Raw genomic sequence first — 20,687 nt, 5'->3', positions numbered from 1 at the left:
AAGATGTTCAAACCAGGGCTCTTTTTTTGTTTTTGTTTTTGTTTTTTTTTTTTAATTACCTCTTCAATCTCTTCTTTTCTTATGGATCTGTTCAGTTTTTCTACCTCAATTTGTGTTAGTTTAGGTAGGTAGTGTGTTTCTAGAAATTTGTCCATTTCCTCTTGGTTTTCAAATTTGTGAGTATAATTTTTTATATATGTTACGATCTTTTTTATTTCAGTTGGTTCTGCTGTAATGTCACCCATGTCATTTCTTATTTGGGTTATTTGCTTCCTCTCATGCTTTTTTTTTGTCAGTTTGGCCAATGGTTTGTCAATTTTGTTGATTCTTTGACAGAATCAACTTCTGGTCTTGTTGGTTCTTTCTATGGTTCTTCTGTTCTCTATTTCATTTATTTCTGCTCTAATCTTTATTATTCTCTTTCTTCTGTTGATTGTGGGCTTGTTTTGTTGCCTACTTTCTCTTTGTTCCAGTTATAGGGTTAATGTTTTGATTTTGGCCCTTTCTTCTTTTTTGATGTGTATGTTTATCGCTATAAATTGACCTCTGAGCACTGCTTTTACTGTATCCCAAAGGTTTTGTTATGTGTTTTCATTCCCATTTGATTCTAGGAATTTTTTTTTATTACATCTTTGATTTCTTCTATTACCCAGTGGTTTTTAAGCAAGGTGTTATTCAGTTTCCATGTATTTAATTTTTTTTCCTTGCTATTCCTGTCATCAGTTTCTACTTTTACAGTGTTGTGAACACAGAAAATGCTTTGTATTATTTTGATGTTTTGGATTTTGTTAAGGCTTGCTTTGTGTCCTAAAATGTGGTGTATTCTGGAGAATGTTCCATGTGTGCTGGAAAAGGATTTATACTTTGCTGCTGTTGGGCAGAGTGTTCTGCATCTGTCTATGAGGTCAAGTTGGTTGACTGTGGCATTTAGATCTTCTCTATCTTTGTTGAGTTTCTTTCTAGATGTTCTGTCCTTCACTGAAAGTGGTGTGTTAAAATCTCCTACTATTATCGTGGAACTGTCTATTTCTCTTTTCAATGCTGCTAGAGTTTGTTTTATGTATTTTGGAGCCCTGTCATTAGAGTACATATATATTTATTATGGTTATGTTCTCCTGGTGGATTGACCCTTTAATCATTATGAAATGTCCTTCCTTATCTTTTATGGTGGGTTTTGCCTTAAGGTCTATTTTCTCAAGATTAATATTGTCACGCCTGCTCTTTTTTGGTTATTGTTTGTTTGATATATATTTTTCCATCCTTTGAGATTTAGTTTGTTTATGTCTTTGTGTTCAAGGTGCTTCTCTTGTAGACAGCATATTGATGAGTAATTTTTTTAATCCATTCTGCCACTCTCTGTCTCTTTATCGGTGCATTTTACATTCAGAGTAATTATCGATAGGTATGAGTTTACTGCTGTCATTTTGTTGTCCTTATTCTCTGTTGTTGATTGTTTCTTTTTTCCACTTAATTTTCTGTGCTGAGTTCTTTTTGTTTGTGGAATTTCTTTTTCATTTCTTTCATTGTTGTTGATTTGGTTTTTACTGAGTCTTTTTGTTTTTCTTTTTATTTTAATGAGTAGGTTTGTTAACTTTGTTTGTGGTAAACTTGAAATTTACCTTTACCTTCCTATATTTAAACCATTCCTTTATTTCTTGATATCGCCTTGACTTCCTCTCCATATGAAAGTTCTATAACTACACCATTAATTCCCCCTTTTTTGTTTTCATATTGTTCATTTACACATTCACGTCTCTGGTTCCGTTTTCAGTTTTTTAACTTTGTTTTATTTTTGAGTATTCTTTATCTGGCTGGTACTGTCCTGTTTGCTAACCTCAGGCTGTTGTCTGATGTTGTTGGTTCTCTATCTGCAGGACTCCTTTAATATTTCTTGTAAGTTTGGTCTGGTTTTTACAAATTCTCTTGACTTCTGTTTATCTGGAATTGTCCTAACTTCACCTTCATATCTGAGATACAATTTTGCTGGATATATAATTCTTGGTTGGCAATCTTTTTTCTTTCAAGGTTATATATATATCCTCTTATTGCCTTCTTGCCTACACGGTTTCTTCCAAGTAGTCAGAGCTTAGTCTTATTGGTTCTCCTTTGTAGGTGACTTTTAGTTTTTCCGGAGCTGCTCTCAGGATTCTTTGTCTTTGCTTTTGACAAGTTTGATTATGATATGTCTTGGTGACTTTCTTTTGGGGTCTCTATTGTGTATGGAGTTCATTGAGCTTTGTGGATGGATATCTTCTCTCACGATATTTTGCCAGCAAATCTTCAACAATTCTGTCTTTTCCATTGCATCTTCTGGTTCTGGGACTCCAATCACGCACAACTGTTCCTCTTGATAGTGCCCCATATAATTTTTAGGCTTTCTTCATTTTTATTTCTGATTTTTTCCTCTAACAAATTTGTGTTAAGGGATTTGTCTTCAAATTCACGGATTCTGTCTTCCATTGTTTCAATTCTGCTCATATATCCTTCTATTGAGTTATCTATCTCTGAAATTTTATTGTTAATTTTCTGGATTTCCAGTTACTGCTTTTGTATGCTTTCTATTTATTTTGTTTTGTTCTTGTATTGTTTTCCTGAATTCTTATATTGCTTTGTCTGTGTTTACCTTGATATGTCTACAGTTTTCCATGGTTTTATCTGTGTTTTCCTTGATCTCTTGAAGAGCCCTGTATATTATTTGTCTTTGAATTCCTTTCAGGTACTTCCATTACTATTTCTTCCTCCAGAAAGTTTTCCAGTTCTTTATTTTGGTCACTTGCTGGAGCCATCTTGTCCTGCTTCTTCATGTGATTTGGTATTGTCTGTTGTCACCGAGGCATAAAGAAGTTATTATATTTATTTACGTATTGTACGTTTGTTTGCTGCATCCTGAATTTTTGTTTTGTTTTGATATATCTGAGCAGACTGGGCATGTGTGCTACTCTAGTCACTAATCTGGCCACATTGAAGTTCTCACCTCCTATCTCTGGGTGGGTAGGGCAGCAACTGGATGTGTGAGTGTCAGTCTCTGTTTGCAGGTCTTGCAGGGTTGCTAACGATACAGCTGATGTTTCTGGTGAGGTGACGTATATGTCCGGCCAGTCACACAGCCGTGGGTTCAGGGGCTGTTTTGTGTGCACTCTGCTGATTGCCAGGTGGTCATGGCAAGGGTGCCCACATTGTTGATCACCAGGTGGGTGGTGCATAAATTCTTACTGATGGTCTCAGGCTGGTAGGGCTGCACGTGGGTGTTCGGAGCGGGCACAACCCTCCAGTTGCAGCGGGGAGGGAAGGAGGGGGCGAGTCAAGGGGGATGTCACCTGTCCACAGGTGTCCAGTTGTAGGGCATGTCCCTGTATGCTAGAGTGCATCATGGGGGAGGTTGTGCAGCTGGTCCTCAGGCCCCTGGTTCATGTGGCTGTAGAGAGCAGAAGGCACCACCAGTCCTCAGGTCCCTGGCACGAGTGGCTAGTGGGAATAGGAGGAACTGTCGGTCCTCAGGCCCCTGCATGGGCGGCTGGAGGGAGTGGTAGGCACCGCCAGCCCTCAGGCCCCAGTGTGGGTGGCTAGAGGGAGTGAGAGGCATCACCAGCCCTTAGGCCCCCTGGCATGGGCGGCTGGATGGAGTTGGAGGCACCGCTATCCCTCAGGCCCCCGGCGAGGGTGATCGAAGGAAGTAGCAGGCACCACCAGTCTTCAGGCCCTTGACAAAGGTGGCTGGAGGGAGTGGGAGGCATCACCAACCCTCAAGTCCCTGGCGCAGGTGGTCAGAGGAAGCGGGAGGCACTGCCAGTCCCCAAGACCCCAGCACAGGTAGCTGGAGGGAGCTGGAGGTAGTGCAGATCTGTGGGCTCCTGGCCCGAGCAGTTGAGCAAAGGGGTGGGTGCCTCCAGTCCATGGGCTCCAGACTTAGGGGTCAGGTGGTGGTGGTTGCCACCAGACTGTGATGGTGAGAGGGGAGGAAGAGTTTGCGAGGATGGTGGGGGCCCCACAGGCCAAGGGCCTCCGGCAAGGGGGACTGAGGTGGGCACAGTGGGTAAGGTGCATGCACTCAACTTTTGCAGGGCAAGAAACACTCCTTCCAGGCTCTGGACTTGAGTGCAGAGTTACTCCTCCTTGGCTGCACCAGGTAATGGGGTTTCAGGTGTGAACACTGCTTACTGTCTCTCAATGCTGCCGCTCTATGCAGGCTCGGCTAGGAGGGTACCAGCAATCCGGAATTCTCTGTTTCACTGTTTTTATACTATCTGTCCTCCACCTTGTGCTTGGTCTGATTCTTTAGCCATGTCTTTGATGTTCAGTGTTCCAAAGTTGTTATCTATATCTGATACACCTGTTTTCTCAGGTCTTTGTTGGAAGAGGAAAATTATAAAGTGTCTAAGTACTCTGCCATCTTGGACTGCCTTAGAACCTATGTTCTTGATGACATCACTGAGCGGCTGATCGTACTGAACCTGGAGCCCTTCCTATCTCTGCACTTCCATTATGTGAGAAAATATACTTCTTTATTGTATATCACTTTGAATTTGGTTTCTTTTTCTTGCAGTCTGGTCCAAGAATTCCAATCAAGGTGCATAGTTCAGGCTTCAGCTATACACACACATACGTATTGCCCTCAAGTCGATTCCAATTCATAGTGACCCTATAGGATACAGTAGAACTGCTCTATAGGTTCTGGTGGATTCGAACCACTGACCTTTTGGTTAGCAGCTGAGCTCTTAACCACTGAGCCACAAAGGCTCCAATTATAGATAATGGAAATAATCCTAGCCAGTTACACAGTGTGATGGTTAAGGTTGTGTGTCACCTTGGCTGGGCCAGGATTCTCAGTGGTTTGGCAGTTATGATGTAGTCTGGCAGTCATATAATGATGTAATCACCTCCATGGTGAGATCTGATATAATGTGATCACCTCTATGATAGTATCTGTGGTGAGTAGCCACTCAGTTGAAAGGGAGTTTCCTGTGGACTTTCTGGCAAAGTTTGCTGGCTTTTGCTTTGCTCTGGATCCTGCATTAGGCTCTTCAGCATCTGACCTCCAGCTGGGACTTGGGCTGGCAGCCTGCCATCTCACCTGCTAATCTTGGATTTGTCAGCCTTCACAGCCGTGAGCCAGCAGCCTGCCACCTGACTTGTGGATCTTGGGTTTCATCAGCCCCTGCAGCTATGTGACTCAGGAGAAGCCTGACCCCTGGCGCCTGACCCACAGACTTGGGACTTGCCATCCTCTACAACTGAGTGAACCATTTCCTTCAGATAAATCTATCTCTATACACACACACACGTGCACGTGCACGTATATACATGCTTCACTGCTTCTGTTTCTCTAGAGAACCGAGCCTAAGACTCACAGAAAGGGATTTTATCTAGCTACTTAGTGCTGACAACATCATTGTACAAGCTTGAAGAGAGGATGCTTCAGCTAATCATAATCCATGAACAATACTGCAGAATGCCAAGAAAAGTGCTATCTTTGCCACGATGAGGAAGCTGAGGAAGCTGGAGACCATTATTCTAACTGCTGGATCCTGGATCAAACCACCTTAGCAGCAATGGAGGAACTAGAAAGGCACCACCACAAACTGCTGGCTCCAGTAATATACCACCTTAGTTCAGAGCACCAGGATGCTATGCCTGCTATGATCTGTACCAGCAAAATGGATGCCTCTTCACATTTAAGTCAAACCCAAACTAGCTACCAGGAAGTCTGAGAAATGTAACTTTTAGTTTTCCAGGCTGGGCCATACTTGAAGACATACTAAGAGAAGGGTGGGATTGATGCTGAGTAACCTGATCTATAATATCTGCCATACAAGACTTCATCCAGACGCTTTAAGCTTTATTCTCCTTTTCCTAAACCCCTTGAACACACTCATCAGTGTCCTCAGATAAAATTTATCCCTCCAACATCTAGGTCAACTGGCGTAACAAAGTTTATTAAGAGAATGTTCTGCATCCGACTTTGGTGAGTGGCGTCTGGGGTCTTAAAAGCTTGCAAGCAGCCATCTAAGATGTATCAATTGGTCCCAACTACCTGGAGTAAAGGAGAATGAAGAACACCAAAGACACAAGGAAAGTATTAGTGCAAGAGACAGAAAGGTCCACAAAAACCAGAGACTTCTACAGTCTGAGACTAGAAAAACTAGATGGTGCCCAGCTACCACCAATGACCGTCCTGACAGGGAACGCAACAGAGAGTCCCTGATAGAGAAGGACAAAGGTGGGGTGCAGAACTCAAGTTCTAGTAAAAAGACCAGACTTAATGGTCTGACTGAGACTGGAGGTACCCTGGAAAGCATGGCCCCCGGATTATCCATCAGCTCAGAATTAAAACAATTTCTGAGGCCAACTCTTCAGACAGATATTGGACTGGACTGTGGGACATAAAGAGATACTTGTGAGGAGTGTCAAGGGACAAAGCTATCAACAGAACCAAGCAGCATAATGACACAAATGCTAAATCTATTAAATGATACATTTAAAATAACTATGATCAATATGTTAAAGGCTTTAGTAGACAAAGTAGACAACATGCACCAGCAAGTCAGTAATTTTATCAGAAGGACAAAAATTCTAAGAAAGAATCACATGGGAATGCTAACAATGAAAAACACTTCAACAGAAATGAACACTGCCAGGATCAATGGTAGTTTTGACACATGCAAAAAAAGAATCAGTAAACTTAAAAACAGGTCAATAGAAATTACTCAAATGGAAACACAAAGAAAAAAAAGGGTGAAGAAAAACAAACAAACAGGAGCGAGCATCCGAGAGCTACAAGCCATTACTATTCCTGTAATTGGAATCCCAAAAAGGCAAGAGAGGGATGAAGGGCATCAAGCCTCACATCCAAAAGCTCATCAAAAACAATACAATCCAGAAGTTAATGAAGTGACATCTTTAAAGTATTCAAAGAAAAAAAAATTATCCACCCAGAATTCTATAACCAATAAAAACATCTTTCAAAAAATGAGGGAGAAATAAAGACTTTTACAGAAAACAAAAACTGAGAGAATTCATTAACAGAAACTTACAAGAAATGTTCAAGGAACATCTCAGGCAGAGGGAATACATTACAAAACAGGAAAATTGACCTATACAAATAAACAAAGAGTTCTAAAAATGCCATAAATACAGTTAAATGTAATTGTTTTCTACAAATTTTCAAGTCCTTGGAGGATAACTAGCTGCCTAAAGCAAAAGCAGTAGATACATACTGAGTGTTTATTACATATGCAAAATTAAAATATAAAACAGCAGTTGCATAAAGGACAGGAGGGAGAATTTAGGAAGACACTATTGTAAGGTCCTCATACCACATGTGAAGCAATGTAATATTATTTGAAGATAGACTAATTAAAGACGAATATTGTAAATTGTAGGGTAACCGTTATAGATCGAATTGTGTTCCCCCACAAATGTGTGTCAAACTTGGCTAGGCCACAGTTATGGACTGAAAGTGTCCTCCAAAAATGTGTATCAACTTGGCTAGGCCACGATTCCCAGTATCGTATGACTGTCCACCATTTTGTCATCTGATGTGATTTTCCTATATGTTATAAATCCTATCTCTATGATGTTAATGAGGCTGGATTAGAGGCAGTTATGATAATGATCAGAACTCAATCTAAAAAAAATTAGGTTGTACCTTGAGTCAATCTCTTTTGAAATATAAAAGAGAGAAGCAAGCAGAGAGACGAGGGGATCTCATACCACCAAGAAAGTAGTGCCAGGGGCAGAGCCCATCCTTTGGACCTGGGGTCCCTGTGCTGAGAAGCTCCTAGACCAAGGGAAGATTGATGACAAGGACCTTCCTCCAGAGCCGACAGAGAGAGAAAGCCTTCCCCTGGAGCTGTCACCCTGAATTTGGACTTCCACCTTCCTACACTGAGAGAATAAATTTCTGTTTGTTAAAGTCATCCACTTGTGGTATTTCTGTTATAGCAGCACTAGATAACCAAGACAGCCATGATTTCCAGTACTGTGTGGTTGTCCTCCATTTTGTGATCTGATGTAATTGTCCTATGTGTTGTAAATCTTAACCTCTGTGATGTTAATGGGGCAGGATTAGAGGCAGTTATGTTAATGAGGCAGGACACAATCTACAGGATTAGGCTGTATCTGGAGTCAATCTCTTTTGAGATATAGAAGAGAGAAGCAGGCAGAGAGGAGAGGGACCTCATTACCACCAAGCAAGAGCCAGGAGTAGAGTTCATCCTTTGGCCCTGAGGTCCCTGCACTGAGAAGCACCTAGACCTAGACTGTGAAAGAATAAATTTCTGTTGGTTAATGCCATCCACTTGTGGTATTTCTGTTATAGCAGCACCAGATAACTAAGAGATAAAATTATAAAATAATAATTTTATTTAAAACAGAGGTGCATATAATAAGCCAATTTTGGAGATAAAGTGGAATCACAAAAATAATCCAAGAAAAGGCAGAAAACTAGGGAAAAATAAAGAATAGAGAGAAGTAAATAGAAACCAATTAGCTAGATGGTAAATATAAATGTAAAGAGTCTCAACAGAAGGACAGAGATGATGAGATTGGACAAAAAAGAAAGGCCCAGATATATACTGAAGTTATAAATTGAATTGTGTCCCCCAAAACTATGTACTGAAATCCTGGCCCTAAGCTGGTATGACTTAATCATATGATTAAATCAGTTAGCCTTGTTTCGAATAGATTACCTTCCATAATGTAATCTAATTTAATGTAATATAATTACCTTCCAGAATGCAACTGAATATAATGTTAACTGATCAATTATTTGAGATAATCCAGTTTAGGTTGGATCCTAAATCTTAGACACAGAGGCACATACACACAGGGGAAGACAGGTACCATGTGAGGATCCTCTACAAGCAAAGTGACCAAAAAATGCCTAGAGTTACTGACAAGGAAGAAAATGACACAGCTGACCCCCTGATTCAGACTTCTAGTCTCCAGAACTACGAGAAAATAAATTTATGTTCTTTAAAGCCACCTACCTGTGGTATTTGTTACAGCAGCACTAAGAAACTAAGACAGTTGCTCACAAAAAGCCACTTTAAATATAAAAACATAGGTAGGTTAAAAGTAAGGAAAACTATATACTATGCAAACACTAAATCAAAACAAAAGTGGGAACTTCTGGGAAGATGGCAGCAAGAGCAGGTCTAAGATTCCAATTCCTCCATGTGACCACCAAGAAAAGCAACTAGAACTCTGTAATCTCAATTCTGTAAGAACTCTGAAAAGTAGACAGAGGTTTGCAGCAACTAACTGCCAACTGAAACAAGAAAAAGACAATTTTGAAATGGTAGAAAAACTTATTTTTCTACTGTTCCTGCTTCTCTCCCTCCTTGCATAGCAGTCTTGCAGCTACAGTACAGGCAGATCACACCTCAAGCTCTCAATTAGGAGGTCCCATCAGGGGACACAACTATGATTCCAGTGAGCTGGAAATTGAGAATGCTACCAAGCCATTTTGAGCTTCTCATGCTACTGAAATGATGGGCAAAGAAGGGGGATTACTGAACTGCCTGACATGATTGATTCTAATTATCAAGGGAAAATTGAATCGCTACTACATTATGGGGAAACCCTGGTGGCGAAGTGGTTAAGTGCTACAGCTGCTAACCAAAGGGTCGGCAGTTCAAATCCACCAGGCACTCCTTGGAAACTCTATGGGGCAGTTCTACTCTGTCCTATAGGGTCCTTATGAGTCGGAATCGACTCGACGGCAATGGGTTTTTTTTTTTATTACACAATGGGGATAAGAAGTGGAATATAGGTGACCCTCTAGGATGATTAAAGTCGATGTAAAACTTCAACAACCCAATTTAGACAGGACTCCAAACAGCCTAGATTCTTCAAGAATGAAGATTGTGTCACCCAGCAGACATGGATCCACAACCAGCTGAGGTGCTTGCTGAGGGCAAAGAGAATATGGAGCGGTTAACAGAAGAAGTTAGTTATAGATAATTGATACGACTATGTGACCAAATGCAAAAAACAGGATGTAATAGTTATGAGTGTTTCTTCCTTATTTTTTATGATTATTGGTATATATACAGGTAGTCCCTTACTTACGAAGGGGTTCATCATAGATGACTCCATCATAAGTCAGTTCTGACGTAACTTGAACACCTCCTGTTTTTTTAGCTTTCCTTATTATTGCCTTTTATTATCAGTATCTTTAAAAATCCAATCTTCATTTCCCTTTGGGGATTGGAAACATTACATATAAAATTATGGATATATTTTAATACATACGTAGATACATAAAAAATACATGAATCATAAAAATTTCCCCCAACAATGAAGGAGAGTTGGACAATGTTTGCATTTTGTCATTTGTGGTAATAACTCCACTTGTGGAAGGCTCTAAATCATCTGGATTAACCCTGGGGAATGGGGATGGCATTTCTACTGAGAAAATTTCTGAGCGCTGTCTGCATGGTCCTTTTCTTTTTTTGTTCATATATTTCACAGTAACATATCACTGCTTCCCAAATCTACTTATTGACTTCAGAAAAGTGATCAGGTTTGGGTTCACGTTTTCAAGCAACTGCCTCAGGTCCTGCTCGGGCCTGATCTCGTATATACCACTTCCATTTAGTGATGGTATACTGCTGTGCATGTCTGACTTTATGGCTCTGTGGGTCAGACAACACCCAGTTCATGATGGGCAGTTCAGGCCACATATAGATTTTGTGGCCCACAGTTAAGTGTTCAGTCTCTAAGCATTCAGGCCCAGTAAAAGCCAAAAGTTGTTTCTCAAAAGGAGAGTAGTTACCTTCAGAGAATGACAGGGCATTATTCCAAAATCCCAAGGGTCTGCATTGTGATTCACCATAGGGGCCTGTCAAAGACTCCAAACAACATCTCTATCTGCCACTGACACTTCAAGCACCATTGCATCAGCTGGATCATGTGGCCCAAGTGGCAGAGCAGCTTGCATGGCATCCTGAACCTGTTGCAGAGCCTTCTCTTTGTCTGGGCCCCACTGAAAACAAGCAGCTTTTCAAGTCACTTGATAAATAGGCCAGAGTAGCACACCAAATGAGTGATATGTTGCCTCAAAAATCCAAAGAGACCCACCAGGTGATATGCCTCCTTTTTACATGTAGGAGAGGCCATGTGGGATAATCTGTCCTTCACTTTAGAAGGAGTATCTCAACATACTCCACACCGCTGGACCTCTAGATATTTCACTGAGGTGGAAGGCACTTGAATTTTTTTTGGACTAATTTCCCACCCTCTAGCATGTAAATGTTTTACCAGTTAAGTCCAGAGTCATTGACAGTTCTTCCTTACTAGCCCAATCAGCATAATGTCATCAGTGTAATGGACCAGTGTGACACTTTGTAAAAGGGAAAGGCAATCAAGGACCATGCAGACTAAATTATGACAGAGGGCTCGAGAGTTAATATACCCCTGAGGTAGGACAGTGAAGCTATACTGCTGGCCTTGCCAACTGAAGGCAAACTACTTCTGGTAGTCCTTGGGAAACAGGTATGGAGAAAATGGCATTAGCCAGATCAATAGCTGCATACCAGGCACCAGGAGATGTATTAATTTGCTCAAGCAATGAAACCACATCTGGAACAGCAGCTACAACTGGAGTCACCACCTGGTTAAATTTTCAATAACTGACTGTCATTCTCCAAGATTCATCTGTTTTTTGCACAGGCCCAAATAGGCAAGCTGAATGAGGATATGGTGGCAATAACCACCCCTGCGTCCTTCAACTCCTTGATGGTGGCAGTAAATTTGGCAACCCCTCCAGGAATGCCATATTGCTTTTGGCTTACTAGTTTCCTAGGTAGAGGCAGTTCTAATAGCTTCTACTTGGCTTTTCCTACCATACTAGCTCTTACTCCATTCGTCAGGGATCCAGTGCAGGGGTTATGTCAGTTGCTGAATATATCTATTGAAATTCTGCATTCTGCAACTGGGGAAATCACTACAGGATGGGTTCGGGGACCCACTGTGAGATGAACCTGAGCTAATACTCCATTAATAACCTGGCCTTCATACACCCCTACTCTGACTGGTGGGCACAGTGCTGTTTTGGGTCTCGTGGAATTGAGTCACTTCAGAGAGAGCATCCAGTAATCCCCCAAAAGCCTGATTATTTCCCTTTCACCAATTAACAGTCACTCTCATAAAAGGCAGTAGATCCCACTGGGGAAAGCTGGGAGAAAAATTAACAGTATAAATTTTGGGCAATGTAGTGATGTCCTTCCTCAAGGGAACCCAGCCTCTCCTTCATTCAAGGCACTGTGAGTCTGTAAACTTGCTCAAGTCTGGGAATTGATTGAGGGGCCATAACTCTCAATTCTGGCGATTCGAGTTAGACTGCCATTCACTTGACCTTGAATTCTTCCTTTTGTACAGATCTAGTAAATATTTAGCAGATTTCCTAGCTATTTCACTTCTAGGGACACCATAACTAAGTACTGAAAGCCTCTAAGTCCATACAAGTCCAAGTATTTTGATTACTGCTTTGACTCCACTCTGCCCATTAAGGTAATGATGCCCACCTTGAATCTGTTGAATGAATGCCCCCATCTGGCCCTACCACCACGTGGTCCAATCAGCCCCACTGTAGTTAGGTATCAATTCAGTGAGGGCTGATCACACTGTCAAATCTGACTTACATAAAATAGCAAACACAGCAGTCCTCAGGGATGCTGGAGCTCCCTTCACAAACTTGTTCCTCACAGTTGTGGTAAAAGGTGTGTACTCTCGGCACTCCATATGTAGGCCTGTGGGTCTAACCTTATAAATTTACTCTAACATTCCAATTTCCCTAAGCCTTTGGATACTTTCTTACAATATTCCAAGGCAGTTCTGGTACTTCAACTTGATTTAGTGTAGGCCACCGCATAATTCATGCTTCAGCGACCCAAACAAATAAACTACTAAATCCTTTCCTAACCTCTCAATTTGAACACTGAATGAAGAATCTGTGCTTACTGGGCCCAAATCAATGAACTCAGACTGATCCATCTTTATGTTCCTTGCACCATTCCCACACATAATCCCCAGGTCTCTGTCTGTACATATTAGAAAAGTCAAGCAGTTCTACTGGAGTGTAGCATACCTTCTCCTGAGCTCTATGAGACTTAAGTCCCTCTATAGATCTAGAAGCCTAAATGAGTGGTGGGATGTGTTTTGAGAACGTTCAGCATTGTCTTGTAAGGCAGCTTGCCTCAGGCAATGACTCAAAGGCTTTTCAGACATAGCTGGGTTAATCTCATAGGATGGGGGTGGGAAGGCTAACAGTTTTACCGGGGAGGGTGGCCTAGAATACAAAGAGGGAGTAATCTCTTCAGATGGGAGTGAGACGGCTGGTTGTATTGACAGGAGAGAGTCAATGGAATTTAGGGATTCAGTGTCCCCAGCTTCCTGATTATCTGCCATGTCCCCATCCTAAGTTTCAGGATACTATTTCTTCCCAATCAATGCACTCACTTGAACTTCAGATACCGCTTGAGGTTGGGAATTCAACTGGCACTGTAAGTCAGCTACTGTTACGATAAGACTCTCGGTTTTGTTTTCGGCAATATCAGCTGTTACTACAAGAAATAAGGCTTTCTTTCATGGCACAAGTGGAAACAGTGAGGTCATTTTTGTGGTGTTTGAGCTTTGACTCTGAAGCCCTGAACTCATTTCTTCGTTTTACCACTCTATCTAACGAAAGTAGGACCAATCTACCACCTTCCTTATACTTTTCATCCTGACAAAACCGTAGACAAGTATCAAACATGCAATCACCCAGAGTCTTGCGTCTCACCAATACCTGATCTATTGGTGATGATATTTTGTGGATTTTTATTGCCACCTCATGCCACGGATTAGCAGTGCCCCTTTTACTACTGAAAGTAAAGTCATTAATATTTTTAAGACTAACCAGACTTGGGAACCAATTTAGAAGACTCATCCTTACAATTTTGTTTCTCTAGAACCACTCTCAGTACCAAATGTCTTAGGCTTGGTTCTCTAGAGAAGTAAAATCAGTAAAGCACATAAACATACACAGAGATTTATATCAAGGAAGGAGCCCTGGTGGCACAGTGGTTAAGAACTTGGCTGCTAATCAAAAGGTAGGCAGTTCAAATCCACCAGCCGTTCCTTGAAAACCCTATAGGGCAGTTCTACTCTGTCCTATAGAGTCACTATGAGTCAAAACTGACTCGACAGCAATGAGTTTTTTATATCAAGGAAATGACTCAGGCAGTTGTAGAGGCTGGAATGTTGAAGTCTGTGGGGCATGCTGGAGGCTTCTCCTGACTCACGTAGCTGCAGGGGGAGCCTGACAAATCCCAAGATCGACAGGCAAGATGGTAGGTAAGCTGCTAGCTCAAGTCCCAAGAACCAGAGGTCAGATGAACAGGAGCCAGCTGCAGGATCCAGAGCAAGCAAAAGCCCAAGAGCCTTCCCAAAAAGTCCACCTATATTGGATGCAGGCCACACTCCCAAGGAAACTCTCATTCAACTAATGGGCTGCTCACAACAGATCTCATCGTGGAGGTGATTACATTATATCAGATCTCATTATAGAAGTGATTACATCATTAAAAAGATGCCAAACTATATCATAACTGCCAAACCTGAGGATCATGGCCCAGACAAGTTGACACACAAATTTAACCATCACACTAATAAAAATGAGTTTTGTGTTCAATTATAAAGGGCAAGCAAAGAATAACCAATGTAAATTAGCAATATTAACAAATGTTAACCAATGTAAACCAATGTAAACTAGCAATATTAACAAATGTTAAAGTAAATGACAGAAACAATATTATCATCTGAACAGTAAAGAAAAAAAAACTTGAAAAATTCAACAGCCATATAAGCTAGAAACAGAACTTCTTCAACATATGATAAAGGTTATCTATCCAAAATATTGATCCAACATTATACCTAATGGTAAAACTTCAGACATATAATCATTATTTTAAAGAAAAGAGTATGTTACTACTATCTTTATCTAACAGTGTATAAGACAATTCCAAGCAATAACGTGAAACAAAAAAACAGAAGAATTCTCATAAAAATTGGAAATGAAACGAGTAAAATGTTACTTGCAAACACTTTAAGTGTCAATACAGAAAGGGAAAAAGCTCTACAGCCAAACTATTGGAAATAAGAAAGTCTGACAGGATATCTGATACAAGGTAAATAAATTAGGAGCATTCCATCTATCAAAAATAATCAACTAGACATTGCAAAAGATTAAAACATGTCATTCACAATAAAAACAAAAAGTACAGTAATACCTGTGAAAGCTGGAATCTGTGTAAGACAGAAACATGTCACAGAAGAAAAATTCAAATATTTTCCACTAAAAGTCAAAGGTGGAAAACTTGCAAGACCCAGAAAAACAAGGCAGTCCAATCGAGTTTAGGCTCTCAAAAGTTTCACTACACAGGGTAACTAGAAATAAACTTCATCAAAAAGATATAGTGAGAATGACAAAATTTTTTTAGCTGCACAAAAGACAGAATAAAGAGAAAACTCATATCCATTTAGAAAAAAAGCTCAATACATAACAACAGCAATTATCTCCCAATCAATCCATAGATTCAATGCAATTCCAATCAAAATTCTAGCAGGATGTGGGTGACTGTGGATACACGCAGACAGGCTGACTCTAAGAAATCAGCCTTATACCTTATTAAGGCTGATATATATATATATATACACACACACACACATATATATAAAGGTGATATCTTAGAGTCAGTTTTTCTACCCATATACTAACAGTAAAGACATCCCTGGAAAAGGAGAGCAGGTTGAGAATATTTGCCCTTCCAGATTGCAATACTTATTATAAGTTGAAGTAATCAAAGCAGTGTGAATTGGTGCAGGGATAGACAAACAGATCACTGAAAGAGAATAGGAATTCACATCTTAGATGAAGGGAAGGACAACACACAATACAGGGGAAGTAAGCACAACTGGACTAAACCAAAAGCTAAGAAGTTTCCCGAACACAACCAAACACTTCAAGGGACAGAGTAGCTGGGACCAGGATCTGGGGACTATGGTTTCAGGGGACATTTAGGTCAACTGGCATAACAAAGTTTATTAAGAAAATGTTCTGCATCCCACTTTGGTGAGTGGTGTCTCGGGTCTTAAAAGCTTGTGAGTGGTCATCTAAGATGCATCAATTGGTCCCAACCCACTTGGAGCAAAGGAGAATGAAGAACACCAAAGACACAAGGAAAATATTAGCCCAAGAAACAGAAAGGGCCACGTAAACCAGAGACTCCATCAGGTTGAGACCAAAAGAACTAGATGGTGCCTGGCTACCACCAGTAACCACCCTGACAGGGAACAGAGAGTCCCTGACAGAGCAGGAGAAAAGTGTGGAGCAGAACTCAAATTCATGTAAAAAGACCAGACTTAATGGTCTGAGTGAGACTGGAGGAACCCCAGAAGACATGGCCCCCGGATGCTCTGTTAACCCAGAACTAAACCCATTTCTGAATCCCACTCTTCAGACAAAGATTAGACTGCACTATAAAACATAAAGTAATACTTGTGAAGAGTGTGCTTCTTAGTTCAAGCAGATACACAAGACAAATGGGCTGCTCCTGCCCACAGGCAGAATGAGAAGGCAGGAAGGGACAGGAGCTGGTTGGATGGACACGGGAAACCTGGGGTGGAAAAGGTGAGTGTGATGTCACATTATAGGGATAGCAACTAGTGTCACATAACAATAAGTGTATAAATTTTTGTATAAGAAATTATCTTGAGCTGTAAACTTTCACCTAAAGCACAATAAAAAAGAGAGAGAGAATAGGGATTCAAAAACAGACTCAATCACATGAGGGCATTTGCCATATAATAGTGGGACACTGAAAATCAGTGGGGAAAGTCTTAAAATAAATGGAGTGGGGATAATTGGCTTTTCATTTAAAAAAAAAATTATATCCCAATCTCACTGCATGACAAAACCAAAGATCAAAATATAAGAGACTCAGGGTTGTTGTTAGCTGCCACCAACTTGTCTCCAACTCATGGTGACCTTATGTAGAACAGAATGAAACACTGACCAGTCCTGTGCCATCTTCATGATCATTGGTATGTTTGAATTGACTGTTGCAGCTATTGTGACAATCCATCTCACTGAGGGTTTTCTTCACTTTTGCCGGTCCTCTACCTTACCAAATATGATGTCCTTTTCTAGAGATTCATCTTTCCTGATGATATGTCCAAAGTTAGTGAGCCCAAGTCTTATAGCTTCTAAGAGCATTCTGATTGTATTTCTTTTAAAACTGATTTGTTCATTCTTCTGGCAGTCCACTGTATATTCAATATTCTTCCCCAACACAATTCAAATGCATCAATTCTTCTTCTGTCTTCCTTTTTCGTTGTCCAGCTTTTACATGAATATGAGGTGACTGAAAAGACCATAGCTTGTGTCAAGCACACCTTAGTCATCAAAGCGGTATCTTCGCTTTTTAAAACTTTAAGGAGGTCACTTACGTCAGATTTCCCCAATGCAATATGTCGTTTGATTTCCTGATAGCGGCTTCCATGGACATTGATTACTGATCCAAGTAGAATGAAATCATTGATAGCTTCAATTTTTTCTCCATTTATCATAAATGTTTTTTATACACCCAGTTGTGAAGATTTTCATTTTCTTCACATTCAGGCATAATCCATACTGAAGGCTTCAACTCATCTTCATTTTCAGCTGGCAAGGTTATGTCATTGCATACCACGGTTGTTAATTAGTCTTCCTCCAATCATGATGTCAGATTCTTCTTCATATTGTCCAGCTTCTCTGATTATTTGTTTAGCATACAGATTGAATAAGGTGAAAAGATACAACCCTGCCACACACCTTTTCCAACTTGGAGCCACAAAGCATCCCCCTTGTTCTGTTCAAAAGACTGCCTCTTGATCCATGTATAGTTTCTACATGAGCACAATTAAGTGTTCTGGAATTCTCATTCTTGTAATGTTATCCATAATTTGTTATGATCTACACAGTCAAACACCTTCGCATAGTCAATAAAACACAGGTAAATATCTTGGTATTCTCTGCTATTGGCCAAGATACAGTGACAACAACGATATCCCTCATTCCAAGTCCTCTTCTGAATCTGGCTTGAACTTCTAACAGGTCCCAGTTGATGGAATTTTTTTTTTTAAATTATCTTCAGCAAAATTTTGCTAACATGTGATACAGCATTCTCACCTCTAGCCCCCATGTTCTGATACAGCCAAGCAGGAGCAGCTCAGCACCCATGTCCAGAACCAGGCAGAAGTGCTGCCCACCCTGCGAAAATTAACTGCACTCACCTCACAAACCATGCACCTCTCAGCCATGTGTCGGAGGCCTGTGGACCTGTGGTATCCCCCCCACCCCGTCTCCTATGCCTGCACCGCACATGTGATCAGGGTGCAGCAGCACCCACCACTGTCCCACCCTCTGAGTTGGTGGCCCATGGACTAGAGGTACCCACCCCTTCGCTCAGCCACTTGCACAAGGGACCCACAGCCGGCAGTGCCTGCCTCTCTGCCCAACCATCAGCACTTAGGGGCCTGTGGAACAGTGACGCCTGCTTTCCACCACCATTACAGGGGAGCCACGGACCAGCGGCATCCCCTCTTCTGCCCATCCAGCCACGCCTGGGACCCGTAATCTGGAAGCATCCACTTCCCCACCGAGAAACCCAGGCCAGGAGCCCACAGATGGGTGGCACCTGCTCTTCCGCCAAACCACCCACGCCGGGAACCTATGGTTCAGCACTGCCACCTCTCTGTCCACCGACTGAGGACTGGTACCTGTGAACCTACTCCTAAGCCCGGTCACCCAAGCCAGGGCCCATGGACCCATGGCATCAGCTTCTACACCAGGGCGCCAGCACTGGTGGCCTGGAAACCAGTAACACCTCCTCTTCTGCCAAGCCAACTGTGCCGCGAGCCCAAGGAACAATGGCACTTGCTCCTACACCCAGCCACTCACACCAGGATTCCACAAAATGGCAGCACCCGCTGCTCCACACAGCCACTGGGGCTGGGAGCCCCTAAACTGGAGGCACCCACACCTATGCTCAGCCACCCATGCCAGGGACCCACAGACCAGTGGTGCCTCGTACTCCCTACAGCTACCTGTGCTGGGGGCCTGAGGATCAGCAGCACTGTTTCCCTCATTTCGCACTGTAGTGAACAGGGGACACCCTCCTAGCAGTCGCTGTGTACTGGCAGCATCCCGTCGCCTTACCCATAGCCCCACCCTCCCCCCCACAACTGGAGGCTTTTGCTTACTCCAACCATTCCCACGCAGCCTAGCCCACCAGGGACCTTCTTTGAGAGTTTCTGTACCACCCACGTGGTGATCAACAACCCAGGAACCCTTGCCATGACACCTGCAATAGCCAGTGGGCACACACAACACCCAACCCAACAACTAATAAGGATGTTCCCTGCACCCATGCCCAGGTGACCCATTGGACACACATCACCTTACTGGCAATGCCAGCTACATCTTCAGCTGTCCTGCAAGACCAGAGAACAGAGACCCACACTCACATACCCAACTGCTGCCCCATCCACTCGAAGACAAGTAGTGAGAGCTCCAGCACTGCCACACCAGGGACCAAAGCAGCACACACACCCTACCTACTCAGATATATCAAAACAAAACAAAGAATCAGGGCGCAGCAAATAAACATACAATAAATAAATATAATAACACCATTATGACTCAGAGACAGCAGATAATATCAAATCATACAAAGCAACAGGACAAGATGGCTCCAGCAGGTAATCAAAATAAAGAAATAGAACTTTCTGGAGAATGAAAAGGTAATGGAACTACCTGACAAGATATTCGAAAGGCTAAAACATAGTTCTCCAACAGATCAAGAAGACATCAAGGAAAACACAAGCAAAACAGAAAACACAGACAAAGCAACAGAAGAATTCAGTAAAAAAATATAAGAACAAAAGGACAATATATATAGACAATTAGAATCCATACAAAAACAGCAAGAAGAAATCTAGAAGCTTAACCATAAAATTTCAGGAACCGACAACTCAATAGAAGGACACAGGAGTAGAATTGAACCAATAGAAAACAGAATCAGCAAAATTGAAGACAAATCCCTTGACACCAATTTGTTTGAGGAAAAATCAGAAAAAAGACTAAAGAAAAATGAAGAACTCCTAAGCATTATCTGGGATACTATCAAGGGGAAAAATTTACATGTGATAGGAATTCCAGAACAGAAAAAGGTTAAAAAAAAAAAAAAAAAAAAAAACCACAGAGAGAATTGTAGAACATCTGCTGGCAGAAAACTTTCTCAATATCATGAAAGAAAAGAAGATATCCATCCATGAAGCTCAACGAATTCCACACAGGAGAGACCTCAAAAGAAAGTCACTAAGACATATCATGATCAAAGTTACAAAAATGAAAAACAAACAATCTGAGAGCAGTTCAGAAAAAACGAAAAGTCACCTACAAAGGGGAACCAATAACACTAAGCTCCAATTACCTGACAGAAACCATGCAATGAAAAGGCAATGGGATGACATAAATAAAATCTTGAAAGAGGGAGTTGCGGCAAAATGGCACTCTAGGCAGGAGCACCACGCCATCCCTCCACAGCAAAGATCCGAAGAACTAAGCCGAACAGAGAATACAACAATCCTGAAACCCTAAAACA

This window comes from Trichechus manatus, unplaced genomic scaffold, assembly GCF_000243295.1.
Source record: "Trichechus manatus latirostris isolate Lorelei unplaced genomic scaffold, TriManLat1.0 scaffold00200, whole genome shotgun sequence".
Lineage (NCBI taxonomy): Eukaryota > Metazoa > Chordata > Mammalia > Sirenia > Trichechidae > Trichechus > Trichechus manatus.
Note: the sequence above shows the minus strand (reverse complement) of the source record.